Genomic DNA, 12,193 nt, shown 5'->3' on the forward strand with positions numbered 1-12,193 from the left:
TCATCTGAATATGCACTCGATGCCTGATTTCAATCCACACTTGCACAGGACCTAGCAGCAAAACGTCTGCACCCAAGTTCCCAGATCTGGCCACCTTCAATTGTCAGTACAAGAGGCTCTCATCCTCCCTGTTGGAGATACGAAGGGTTCCATTACTATAAATCTAATCATGAAGGTTCTTTCACCACCCAGATATCAGTAGATCTAAAGGAGATTGTACAATCAGATTGTAATGTGAATGGACAGATTTGCATTACAGAAAATAAAGCAGGGGCATGGAGACGGAGACTCCACCCTGTGGTATGTTTGTTGGTAATATCAGTAGAGAGATCATGCTGCTGAAAATCCCCAGAGATTCAGTGTCCAACCAAAGCAGAAAAAAACTTTTTTTTTGTTTATCCTTAAAGATTGCTTGATATAAAATAAAATTACTTTACAGATTTGGATTTTGTTGTTTCGCTTGTAGAGTACAGAAGCAGAGAGATGAAGAAATGTGCATCCGTAGCTCACTGCCAGTGACTTTATACTAAGCTTAGAGAATCGTAGCATGAAACACATTCACAATACTGAGCTGTTCAATTTGAACTCTTATAATGGCTGTTTGGCACGACACCTAGTTACCTGGAGCCAGCACAAAAAAGCACTAAGAATTAAATCCAGAAGTGGTGCCAGCAAAACTGGAGAAAAGCTCTTGGCATTGTAAAATCGAGGATAATCAGTTGTAACTAAATCAACATTTTTATCTTTCAAAAGTAAAATACCTAAGTTAGAAATGGAACTCAATTTTTGAAGCCTACTGAACCATTATTTGTATCTATAGGTCTTCAGATTATCCGTAACCCTTAATTTAGACACCTTACAAACTTTTGTGCACAAACCTTCCTAGTATACATCACAAATAGGTATCACTACATTGAACCAGATTTAAAAAAAACAGACTATCATATGAAAGAATGGACTGTGTTTTTCTATGACAAAAAACAACAAATAAAAATTCCCAGCTTACTTCCCAGCCAGCATGCAACAAACCCAATTGTCCTGTCTAAGCGTTCACGTTAAAACCAAGGGTTTACTTTGCACACATTTGCAAATATATGCATAAGCTGCAGCCACTTCACGGCACCCTACTGTACTGCAGTCCTAACTCTATAAATTTTGAGAGTCTCCAAAGTTTGAGCACATATATATAAGTATATATAATATTGGATAGATTGAGGACAGGTATGTCTGGAGGGAGGCCACTCCTCGAAGGTACAGGACCCCCAGCAACAGCACAATGGCAGCGAAGGTATCAAGTGCGTCCCCTAACCAATAAACCAACAGTAAAAACAAATGGCAACCACCCCAACCTATAACTAGCCTTTGCAGCAAGGAGCACATGCATGTAAAAAAAAAAAAAAAAAAAACAACAAAGAAAATTTCCCAGCTTACTTACTAACCAGCCTGCATCAAACTGAATTGTCTTTTGATCCATGTGTTTTACTATGAGCAAAGATACCAAGATACAAAGATAACCCAACTCTCAAAACCTGAAATTATCCTCCCATCCTTCTGGCAAGTTAGAGTGGATTAGATAAGGATTAGATAACTCACTCCCCCAGCTAAACTCAAGAACATTCAGCCAAACTTTCCTTTCAAATGGATTACCTCTTCTCTACCTAGGTGTTGAGATCTCAACTGCCTTAGAGGACACCTTCGATGCCACCTTCCACGCCACCTTTCACCTTTTCCTCTCAATCATCTGCATTTTTAAAAATCGAATAAATGTTTCTTGTGGTTTGGCAGAAACAGCATACTAAAAGATGGACCCGGTTTAATCACTTGCCGCCCGCCATATAACAAAATGACCTCGTGGTTGCGATATCCTGACTGGACGTCATATTACGTCTTTCAGGATATCAAGGCGCTGCGCACCCCCAGGGGCACGCATCGCAGCTATCGCTGTTGCGGCGTGTCAGTCTGACACACCGCAACTCCGATCTAGGTAAAGAGTCTCTGACGGAGACTCTTTACCACGTGATCAGCCGTGTCCAATCACGGCTGATCACGATGTAAACAGGAAGAGCCGTTGATCAGCTATTCCTCACTCGCCTCTGACAGACGCGAGTAGAGGAGACCCGATCGGCTGCTCTCCTGACGGGGGGGGGGGGGGTCTGTGCTGTTTATCAGAGCAGCCCCCTTCAGATGCCTGCCCAGGACCACTAGGATTCCGCCAGGACCTCCAGGATGGCCACCACACTGGACCACCAGGTATGCCACCCTAGACCACCAGGGAAATGCCAATCAGTGCCCAGGCAGCTGCCAATCAGTGTCCAGGCAGCTGCCAATCAGTGCCTAATAAAAATCCCTGCCAGTGCCACCAGTGGTGCCTATCAGTTAAAACTATCAGTGCCAGCCATCAGTGCCCATTAATGCCCATCAGTGGTGCCTTTCAGTGCCCATCAGTGATACCTTTGAGTGCCCATCAGTGCCGCCTATCAGTGCCCATCTGTGCCCAGCAGTGCTGTCTATCAATGCCACCCATAAGTACCCATCAGTGCAGTCTTTCAGTGCCCATCAGTGTCGCCTATCAGTGCCACCTATGAGTGCCCATCAGTGCCACCTATCAGTGCTGCATATCAGTGCCCATCAGTGCCGCCTTATCAGTGCCCATCAGTGCAGCTTATCAGTGCCCATCAGTGAAGGAGAAAATTTACTTATTTACAAAATTTTATAACAAAAACAAAGAAAAACTTTTTTTTCCCCCAAATTTTCGGTCTTTTTTTATTTGTTTAGCAAAAAATAAAAAACGTAGAGGCGATCAAATGCCAAAAAGAAAGCTCTTTTTGAGGGAACAAAATTATAAAAAAATTTGTTCGGGTACAGTGTAGCATGACCTCGCAATTGTCATTTAAAAAGTGACAGCGCTGAAAGCTGAAAATTGGCCTGGGCAGGAAGGTGCGAAAGTGCCCTGTATTGAAGTGGTTGATATACTTTTTTCAGACCATCCCACCACATTTCCCCAATTCTTTTTTGTGCATTCTGTGTATGAAATTCTTATCTTTTCTATGGGGCCAAAAACATCATCTACCCTCTATTTTTAAAGCACTTCACCTAAAACAGGAAATCATGCTCCCCCACCACCACTTTTGGAATCTTTTTTTTTTTACAGGTACCCACTCCCCAAAACCTCCTGAGACACGTCACAGGCCTCAGAAGGCTGTGGGTCATTTACAGAGTACAGAACGACTCACAAATGCGCAGTGAGAAGCCAGCTGTGCAGCGGCAGGAAGTCACAGCTGGTTTCCCACAAGCTAGATGTCAGTGTCAGAAGCCCAAAGACTATCGAAAAACAGGTGAAAAAAGAGCTAGGTCCCTGGTCTAGTATGTGTGTATTAAATGTCAGCAGCTACAGTATTTTACATTTTTTAGAAATGACTGTAGCTTTTCTTTAAACTCTCAAAATACCTAACATAACTTTTATTTTTCCTCTTTCAAGGACCTGTTGCTCTCTAGCTCCAGTATCACCTCCTCCCATGCTTGCCTTGGGGACTTCTCCAGAGCTTCTTCCATCCTTTGGAACTCCTCACTCCAATCTGTTCAACTATCTCCTACTCTATCCATTTCTATTTCCCTCAAAAACCCTTCTCTTCAGAGATGCCTATCCTGTCTCTAACTAACAAACTGTACTTATACTTTCTCCATCAGCTCATCCCTAACAGTTATTCTCTTTTGTATTACTTGACCCTCCCATTAAGGAGGCCATACATGGCTCAGCTGGCTGAAAAAAAAATGGAGCTTATTTCCCCATCCACACATCCCCCCCGTTCAAATTCAGCAATTGGCACTGCATCCATTGGCTGTGTCACGTCTACCCCACCGCAGGTGGTCAGACACTATAGCTGGCTACTGTGTTCTTCACCTATAGCAGCCCCCTTTCCCATAAGGCAAGCAGGCCTACTGGTACTCGGTTGCCCTCAGGACTTATACTTAAAGTGGAGTTCCACCCACTTTTACAACTCTTCAGCATCCCTCACTAAACTGTGCACTGCAAACGAATTGGATATTTTTAAATTTTTTTTCTCAGCACCTACTGTATATCTGCTGTATTAATTTTTCACTTCCTCCTCCCTAGCCGTGGCTCATCGCATCATTTCCTGTTTGCAATGCCTTCTGGGAAGGGGCGGCAACTTCCTCTGACACTGCCGTTGCTATGGAAACCCTGACCTGAAACCTATTACACTGCTTGTGCTGCACTGAGCATGTGCGAGATCTGCAATGATGAGATCCAGGAAGAAATACAGTCTGGCTTCAGATGCCCACACTTAAGATGGCCATGGCCTGCTGTAAGTTTATAAAATAACAAACTGCTGCTATAAACGAACAAAACAGACCTTAGTTTACAGACTAACTTTAATAGAATACATTAAGCTTGTGTATTATATGGGTATTTTTATTTAAAAAGTATAATTTTGGCTGGAACACCACTTTAATGCTATAGTGCCTGGCCACCACACCATGGCAGATGCAAACTGAGCAAAGCAAATAGATACTTGCGGTTAGCAGACAGATAGCGTGGTTCTATGACAGTCTAGGTAAGGTTGAGTTCAAGGAATAGTCCAAAATCCAGTCCAAAGTCATACAAAGGGAAATCCAATCTAGCAAAGCAGGGCAGACAGATAGGGAGCCTGATCAGGAACAACACATGTACTCTCTTTTACAAGCATCCAAATGAGGGTTCAGCTGTCTTACAACAGGCTTGGTTTCCACCCAGAGACTGATCACATTAATCAGCCTGCAGATGGACAGACAGACAAGGCGAGTGCCATACCCAAAACCCAGAATGCTTGAATGAGGAACAGGAGCACTAAATGCTCCTGACATTACACCCCCCCCCCCCCTCTGAGGAGGGGTCCCCGGACCCTTAAAGATAAGCACAGGACCATTAGACTGGGCAGATGTCAGTGGATCCACGAGGTCAGGTTGGTTAGCAGGTGACGTGTCACAGGAGTCAAGCCGGATAGCTGAAACACAAACAGAATACAGAGAGCCCTGAAAAAAAGGTTGAAAGACCCACCGGGGCGAATGAGGCAGTCTATCCAAAGGATGGATAGAACCTTTTAGACAGGTTTGAATGAATGTAGTAGAAGTAGGGTGAGGCTTACAGAAAGTCCTGAATAAGAAAAAGCAGGAGACTCAATGGACAACTACAACTGAATCGCATCGCCAGGTGTAGCAACCACCTGAATTGCATTGCCAGGTGTAGCGACTGTGGAACTTGCGAACAAGTTAGCCTGGCTGTGTGCCCAAGGGAGTTTAGCGACAGGTAAAGGTAGGGGTAATCCAGGGGGCTTGACTTCTGAGGACTTGGAGGAAGTTTCCAAACAAGGCTCAAGGCTGCAAGACAGCGGGTAAGTTTGGCTTTTAGAAGGAAAATATTCAGGCTGTGGCAATCAGCAGGAGAGGTGACCTGTAGAGAATTCAGTAGAATTGTCATTGTCTTTTGCTATAACAGAATCATATAAGGGCAAATGGTTATGCAAACTGGAGTCACACTTGTAAACATTGTCACGATCAGGATCCGAATAGGACTGTAATAAAGGAACATGACTGGTACTGGCCACACAAGAGTTATAAATGGGCAACTGGTCAGCAGTTTTAATGCAGTTCTGGATGCAGGTCTGCGACCAGGACCTAATCTCTTCTGTAGCCCAATCTATGTGCAGGTTGTGAAGTTTAATCTCGGGATACCTTAAGATAAGGGGATAGGCAGGAAATGAGATCAAGTAGAAGCTGATTGTCTCCTTATGAAATTCCCCAATGGTCAGGGTAATAGGTACAAGTGCACAAGGTGACCAGGCCCATGGACAAGGGAGAATTATCAACAGCTAAGACTGAAAAGGGTCCATGCACCTTAGTCACAGGAATCTAGAAGGTGTGCTAGGTCCCTATCAATGAAGTTACTAGGAGCACCAGAATCTATGAAAGCTGAGAGGTGATGAGAATACTTGGCAGAACTAAGTTGTGCAGGAACAAATAGTTAATCTCTGAGGGAAACTGACACAGTATAGTCTATAGAAGCAGCACTAGACTCTTGGTGTTTCTCAGCTTATTAGGGCAGCTGACAACAAAGTGGCCGTGGTTGCCACAGTATAAGCAAAGTCCCTGAGATCTTCTTCTAGCTTTTTCCCCAGAAGATAAATGAGTAGCTTCAATTTGGGCTTTGGGCTGAGGTTGAAAGGGCTCAGGAAGGGTTGATGAAGAATAAAAAGCAGGTGGCGTACTGGGGGGGGGGGGGGGGGGCAAAGAAACAAACCTCTCTGTGTGCCTTTCCCATAAATGCCTGACTATACAGATGGCTACTTGCACGACTTCATTCAATGACTTTGATTCAGGGTAGTGTACTAAGCAGTCTTTGATGGAATCTGATAAGCCTAACCTGAACTGGCTTCTTAGAGCTGGGTCATTCCACCCTGAGTCATGTGCCCAGCGGCGGAAATCAGTATTGAACTGAACCACTGTATTGTTCAGTGGTGCGCTTATCCTGACGTAATGACCTAAGGCTAGTTTCAGCTGAGTGTGCATGGTCAGGATCATCATAGAGTAAACCTAAGGTCTTCAAAAAAAGCTACAACTGACCCTCTGGCTGGGTAATCGGTGGGGAGACTAAACGTCCAAGACTGGGGATCCCCCTGCAACCATGTAATAATCAGGTCAACCTGCTGTGCTTCAGAACCAGAGGAATGTGGCTTAAGCTTAAAGTATAACATACAAATATTTTTAAAGTTGGAAAACATATGGGCGTCACCAGAAAAATGATCAGGCGGGTTAACTTTGGGCTCCTGCGTTACTGCTGGAGGTGCTTTTACATGCAAAGACAGTTCCTGGACTTGGCGTGTCAGTTTGCAATTTTCCTCAGCAAATAAACGGGCCTGTGTAGAGTCCATCTTCACAGAATTTTTTTTTGTTAAAGGCTTGTGATAATGCCACGTCTACCCCAACGCAGGTGGTCAGACACTATAGCTGGCTACTGTGTTCTTCACCTATAGCAGCCCCCTTTCCCATAAGGCAAGCAGGCCTAACGGTACTCGGTTGCCCCCAGGACTTATACACAATGCTATAGTGCCTGGCCACCACACCAGGGCAGATGCGAACTGAGCACAGCAAATAGATACTTGCAGTTAGTAGACAGATAATGGGGTTCTATGACAGTCCAGGTAAAAGGCAGGCTGAGTACAAGGAATAGTCCAATAATCTGATCCAAAGTCATACACAGGGAAATCCAAACTAGCAAAGCAGGACAGAGACAGGGAGCTTGATCAGGACCAACACACGTATCACGCATCCCAAATGAGGTTTGAGCTGGCTTATAACAGGCTAAGTTTCCACCCAGAGACTGATCACAATAATCAGCCTGCAGGTGGACAGACAAACAAGGAGAGTGCCATAGCCAAAACCCCAGATCCTGGAATGAGGAACAGGAGCACTAAATACTTTTGACAGGCTGCATGCGCTAATCAAGCATAAATTTTCCAACAAGTTCGTTCATGAAAAGTTGATTTATAGAATCAACAACTTCTCATGAACAGGAATGGCCATACATGAATCGAAATAAAGCTGGTTCCTGCTGAACCTGCCAAATTTCGAACCATGTATGGACATCTTTGGATTGTAAGATCCAACAAGCAGGACCCTCTGATCCCTCTTGTATATAGTTGTATTGCTATCTATGCTATCTCTCCCTCATACGATCTCACTACCTCAGGTATAACATGAAAATGTTGAAAACAAGAAAGTTTGCGCCACAGCTATATTATCTCACTTAAGTTGCGGTCACTATTACACTCAAAGCGTTTTGCAACTTAATAAAAGAACATGTGACTGCGCTGTACTGTGCTACAATAAATAAATAAACCCTATGTGAAATTGATACAGTATCTCACAAAAGTGAGTACACCCCTCACATTTCTTATCGTACATCATGAGACACAGAGCCATAGTGGTTACTATGTGGGTTATAGGCCACCTTCAGGTGATGGACACTGGCATGCCCTAAGACAAAAAGTGCACTTCCTATAAAAACCCCTCCGACTACTGGGAGTACCTCAGTTTTTTCGCCAGTGTCTAAGGTGTTGGTCACGAGTAAAGATGTGCTGTGCTGAGCTCCACTGGAGCAATCCTTGCTGGGGCTAGCCATGCAGCCGGATCCATTCAAAGTGTCTTTTTGGTACCCAGGCCTTGTATCAGAAGAAACAAGGTTTTGCCTGTAACGCTTCTCTTCTAGAGAGCTGGACCCCGGGATCCAGTACTTTTTGGTATTAAGGCCATAAAGTTTTAGTGGTGGTGGTGCTATTACAGGTCCAGGATTCTGGGTTTCCTTGAGGATCCCCAGCTCCTGAAGGTTTAACAGAACCCACTGTGAAGGGTGAAGATTGGGTCTGTTGGTTTACCACAGAAAACACTGCGGCGGGAAAGGTAAGTGGAGTCTTCTAAGAATTTTTTAAAGATTTTTCTTATGAATGACTCCTTTAGTTAGTAAATGTTCTCATGCCTATGTGTCACCACTAGGGGCTGTATAGAGCACTTACTGTCTCTTGCTTCTCAGAGAGCCCACGATGTGTCCAGGAAACAGCAGTTTTTTCTTCCCCCGGCCGGCAGCAGACCTCCGGTAAGTCTGGGGGGGCTTTTACCTCCCCACCAAACGCCCCCCTGTGCTGTTTTTTCTTCCCCTCTTCTTGGGGAAGGAGCGCTTGAAAAAAAAAAAGCGTGAGCGGCACGCCGCTTGGAGGCTTCCAGGCCCCCCCTTTACCATTGCTGCCTCTCTCCCTGCTGATCCCATAGGATCTGAGCCTGCTCTCACGTGGGAAAAACTCTGTTTAAAAAGAAAGAGGAAGGGCCGTAGACAGGCAGTCATGACGGCATCCACCGTCAGGTTCAAGAGGTAAACCTCAGGGTCAATCCCAGGGCCAAAAGACGACCTGGGGGAGGAAACCCACAAAACAAAATACTAAAGCCTCCTTATGAAGGGTGCCCCCGCTCGCTCGAGTGGGGGGAAGGCTTCTACAGTTTTTTAAAGGTCTGGCAGGAACAATGTCAACACAGATGGGTGGCTTCCTCAATTTCTCTAGGTTACAAACTAGAGTTCCAAGAATTCCCATCTCCTCGTTTTCTCAGATCAAACGTTCCCAGAGATCCAGTGAAAAAGTCGTCTCTCTTTCTAGCTTTGGATCATCTCTTGCCTCAAAGAGTGATATCGGTGGTCCCCTTGGAAGAGCAAGGATTAGGGTTTTATTCAAATCTTTTCACGGTTCCAAAACCAAATGGGGATGTCAGACCCATTTTAGATCTCAAAGATCTAAACCAGTTTCTGAATATCCGTTCCTTTCGCATGGAGTCAATCCGATCAGTAGTCTCCATCCTACAAGGGGGAGAATTTCTGGTGTCAATCGACATCAAGGATGCTTATCTCCATGTGCCAATTTTCCCCACTCACCAGAAATTTCTGCGATTCGAGGTAGAAAATCTTCATTTTCAGTTTGTAGCTCTGCCTTTCAGTCTAGCTACTGCACCTCGAGTGTTTACAAAGGTCCTGGCTCCTCCTTTAGCCACGTTAAGGGCTCAAGGTATAACGATACTAGCCTACTTAGAAGACCTACTCTTGATAGATCAGTCGGTAATCCGCTTAAACCTAAGTTTGGTCACCGCAGTCAGCTACCTAGAATACCTAAGTTGGATTCTCAACCTAGAGAAATCCTCCTTAAAACCATCAAGGAGATTGCAGTACTTGGGGCTGATCATAGATACAGTTCAGAAGAAGGTGTTTTTGCCCCAAGAAATGATCAGTTCCATAAAGGAACTGATTCAGTTGGTCAAAACAAAGAAGAGTCCTTCTATTCGACTTTGCATGAAGTTATTGGGAAAGATAGTGGCTTCTTTCGAGGTCGTTCCTTATGCGCAGTTTAATTCAAGACTGCTGCAAAACAGTATTCTGTCAACTTGGAACAAGAGGGTCCAAGCTCTGGACTTCCCAATGCGTTTATCCCCCCGAAGTGCGTCAGAGCCTCAATTGGTGGTTGATATCCAAGAATCTTCAAAAAGGAAAATCCTTTCTACCAGTCACCTGGAAGGTGGTAACAACAGATGCCAGCCTTCTGGGCTGGGGAGCAGTCCCGGAAGAAGCTTCTGTCCAAGGGAAATGGTCCAAATCAGAGAGGACCTTGCCCATCAATATTCTAGAGATTCGAGCAGTACGCCTGGCCCTAGAGGCCCAGACGCTCAGACTACAGAATTGTCCTGTCAGGATCCAATCCAACAATGCCACAGCAGTGGCCTTTATCAATCACCAAGAGGGCACGAGAAGTCGTGCAGCCCAGAGAGAGGCGAATCATATTCTATCTTGGGCAGAAAACAACATTCCTTGCCTATAAGCAATTTTCATTCCAGGAATAGAGAATTGGCAGACAGACTACTTGAGTTGCCAACAATTTCTTCCGGGAGAATGGTCCCTTCACCCCGACATCTTCCTGTTAATATTTCAAAGATGGGGAGTTCTGGACGTGGATCTGTTTGCGTCCAGGTTCAACAACAAGATCGACAACTTTGTGTCAAGGACAAGGGATCCGTTGGCATATGGAACAGATGCCTTGGTTTTTCCATGGGATCAGTTTTCACTGATCTATGCGCTCTCTCCTGTTCTGCTACTTCCATGCCTTATTCGCAGGATCAAGCAAGAAGGGAAGGAAGTGATTCTTGTGGCCCCAGCATGGCCCAGGAGATCTTGGTTTGCCAAGATCAGAAAGATGGCGGTAGAGGACCCTACCACTGTGGCCAGACATTCTCTCGCAAGGTCCGGTATTCCATCCTACATTACAAACACTAAATTTAATGGTTTGGCTATTGAAACCCACAAAGACCGTGGGCTGTCAGCTTCAGTAGTTTCTACTTTGGATAATGCCAGGAAGCTGGCCTCCAGAGTCATATACTATAGAGACTGGAAGGCATATGTCTTCTGGTGTGAATCCAGGGGTTGGCACCCCAGGAAATATGTCATAGGTAGGATGCTTGAATTCCTACAGATGGGATTAGAAATGAAGCTGGCCTTGAGTACTATCAAAGACCAGGTGTCGGCCTTATCATCTTTTTTTCAATGACCACTTGCTTCTCACTCTCTGTTCATAACTTTATTCAGGGGGTAACACGGATTAATCCTCCAGTTAGACCACCCCTGAACCCTTGGTACTTAAATTTAGTCCTGTCGCCTTTACAAAAACAGCCTTTTGAGCCAATACGAGATATTCTCTTAGTCCTCTTGATGAGGAAAATCATTTTCCTGATTGCCATATCTTCTGCAAGAAGAGTATCAGAGTTGGCCGCTCTTTCTTGTAAAGAGCCATATTTGATTATTCATAAGGATAAGGTTGTATTGCGGCCTCATCCTAAATTCCTACCGAAGGTAGTGTCAGGTTTTCATTTAAACCAGGATATTGTTCTGCCTTCATTTTTTCCAGAACCTCGTTCTGCAGAACAAAGGTCACTACATTCTCTTGATGTGGTGAGAGCAGTCAAGGTCTATTTGAAAGTGACCGCTCAGATTTGTAAAACAGATGTTTTGTTTGTGTTGCCAGACGGTCCTAAAAGAGGACAGGCAGCGTTGAAATCTACTATTTCTAAATAGATTTGTCAAGTGATTGTTCAAGCTTATGGTTTAAAGAGGAAAATTCCTCCTTTTCATATTAAAGCGCACTCCACCAGGGTTGTTAGTGCTTCTTGGGCAGTGCATCACCAAGCCTACATGGCTCAGATCTGCAAGGCCGCAACTTGGTCTTCAGTCCATACATTTACCAGATTCTATCAAGTAGATGTAAAAAGTCACGAGGATATCACCTTTGGGCACAGTGTACTGCAGGCTGCAGTATAAGTCCTCTTGTCTCTTGGTGCCCTACTTTTGTTGTGTCTCCCTCTCTTCAGTTGGCTATTTGGTATGGGACATCCCACATAGTAACTACTATGGCTCTGTGTCCCATGATGTATGATAAGAAAATAGGATTTTTATAACAGCTTACCTGTAAAATCCTTTTCTTTGAAGTACATCACGGGACACAGAGGTCCCACCTTCTTTGGTAGACACGTTTATTGCTTTGCTACAAAACTGAGGTACTCCCAGTAGTGGGAGGGGTTATATAGGGAGTGCACTTTTTGTCTTAGGGCGTGCCAG

Source organism: Aquarana catesbeiana, linkage group LG06 (assembly GCF_042186555.1).
Source record: "Aquarana catesbeiana isolate 2022-GZ linkage group LG06, ASM4218655v1, whole genome shotgun sequence".
NCBI classification, from domain to species: domain Eukaryota; kingdom Metazoa; phylum Chordata; class Amphibia; order Anura; family Ranidae; genus Aquarana; species Aquarana catesbeiana.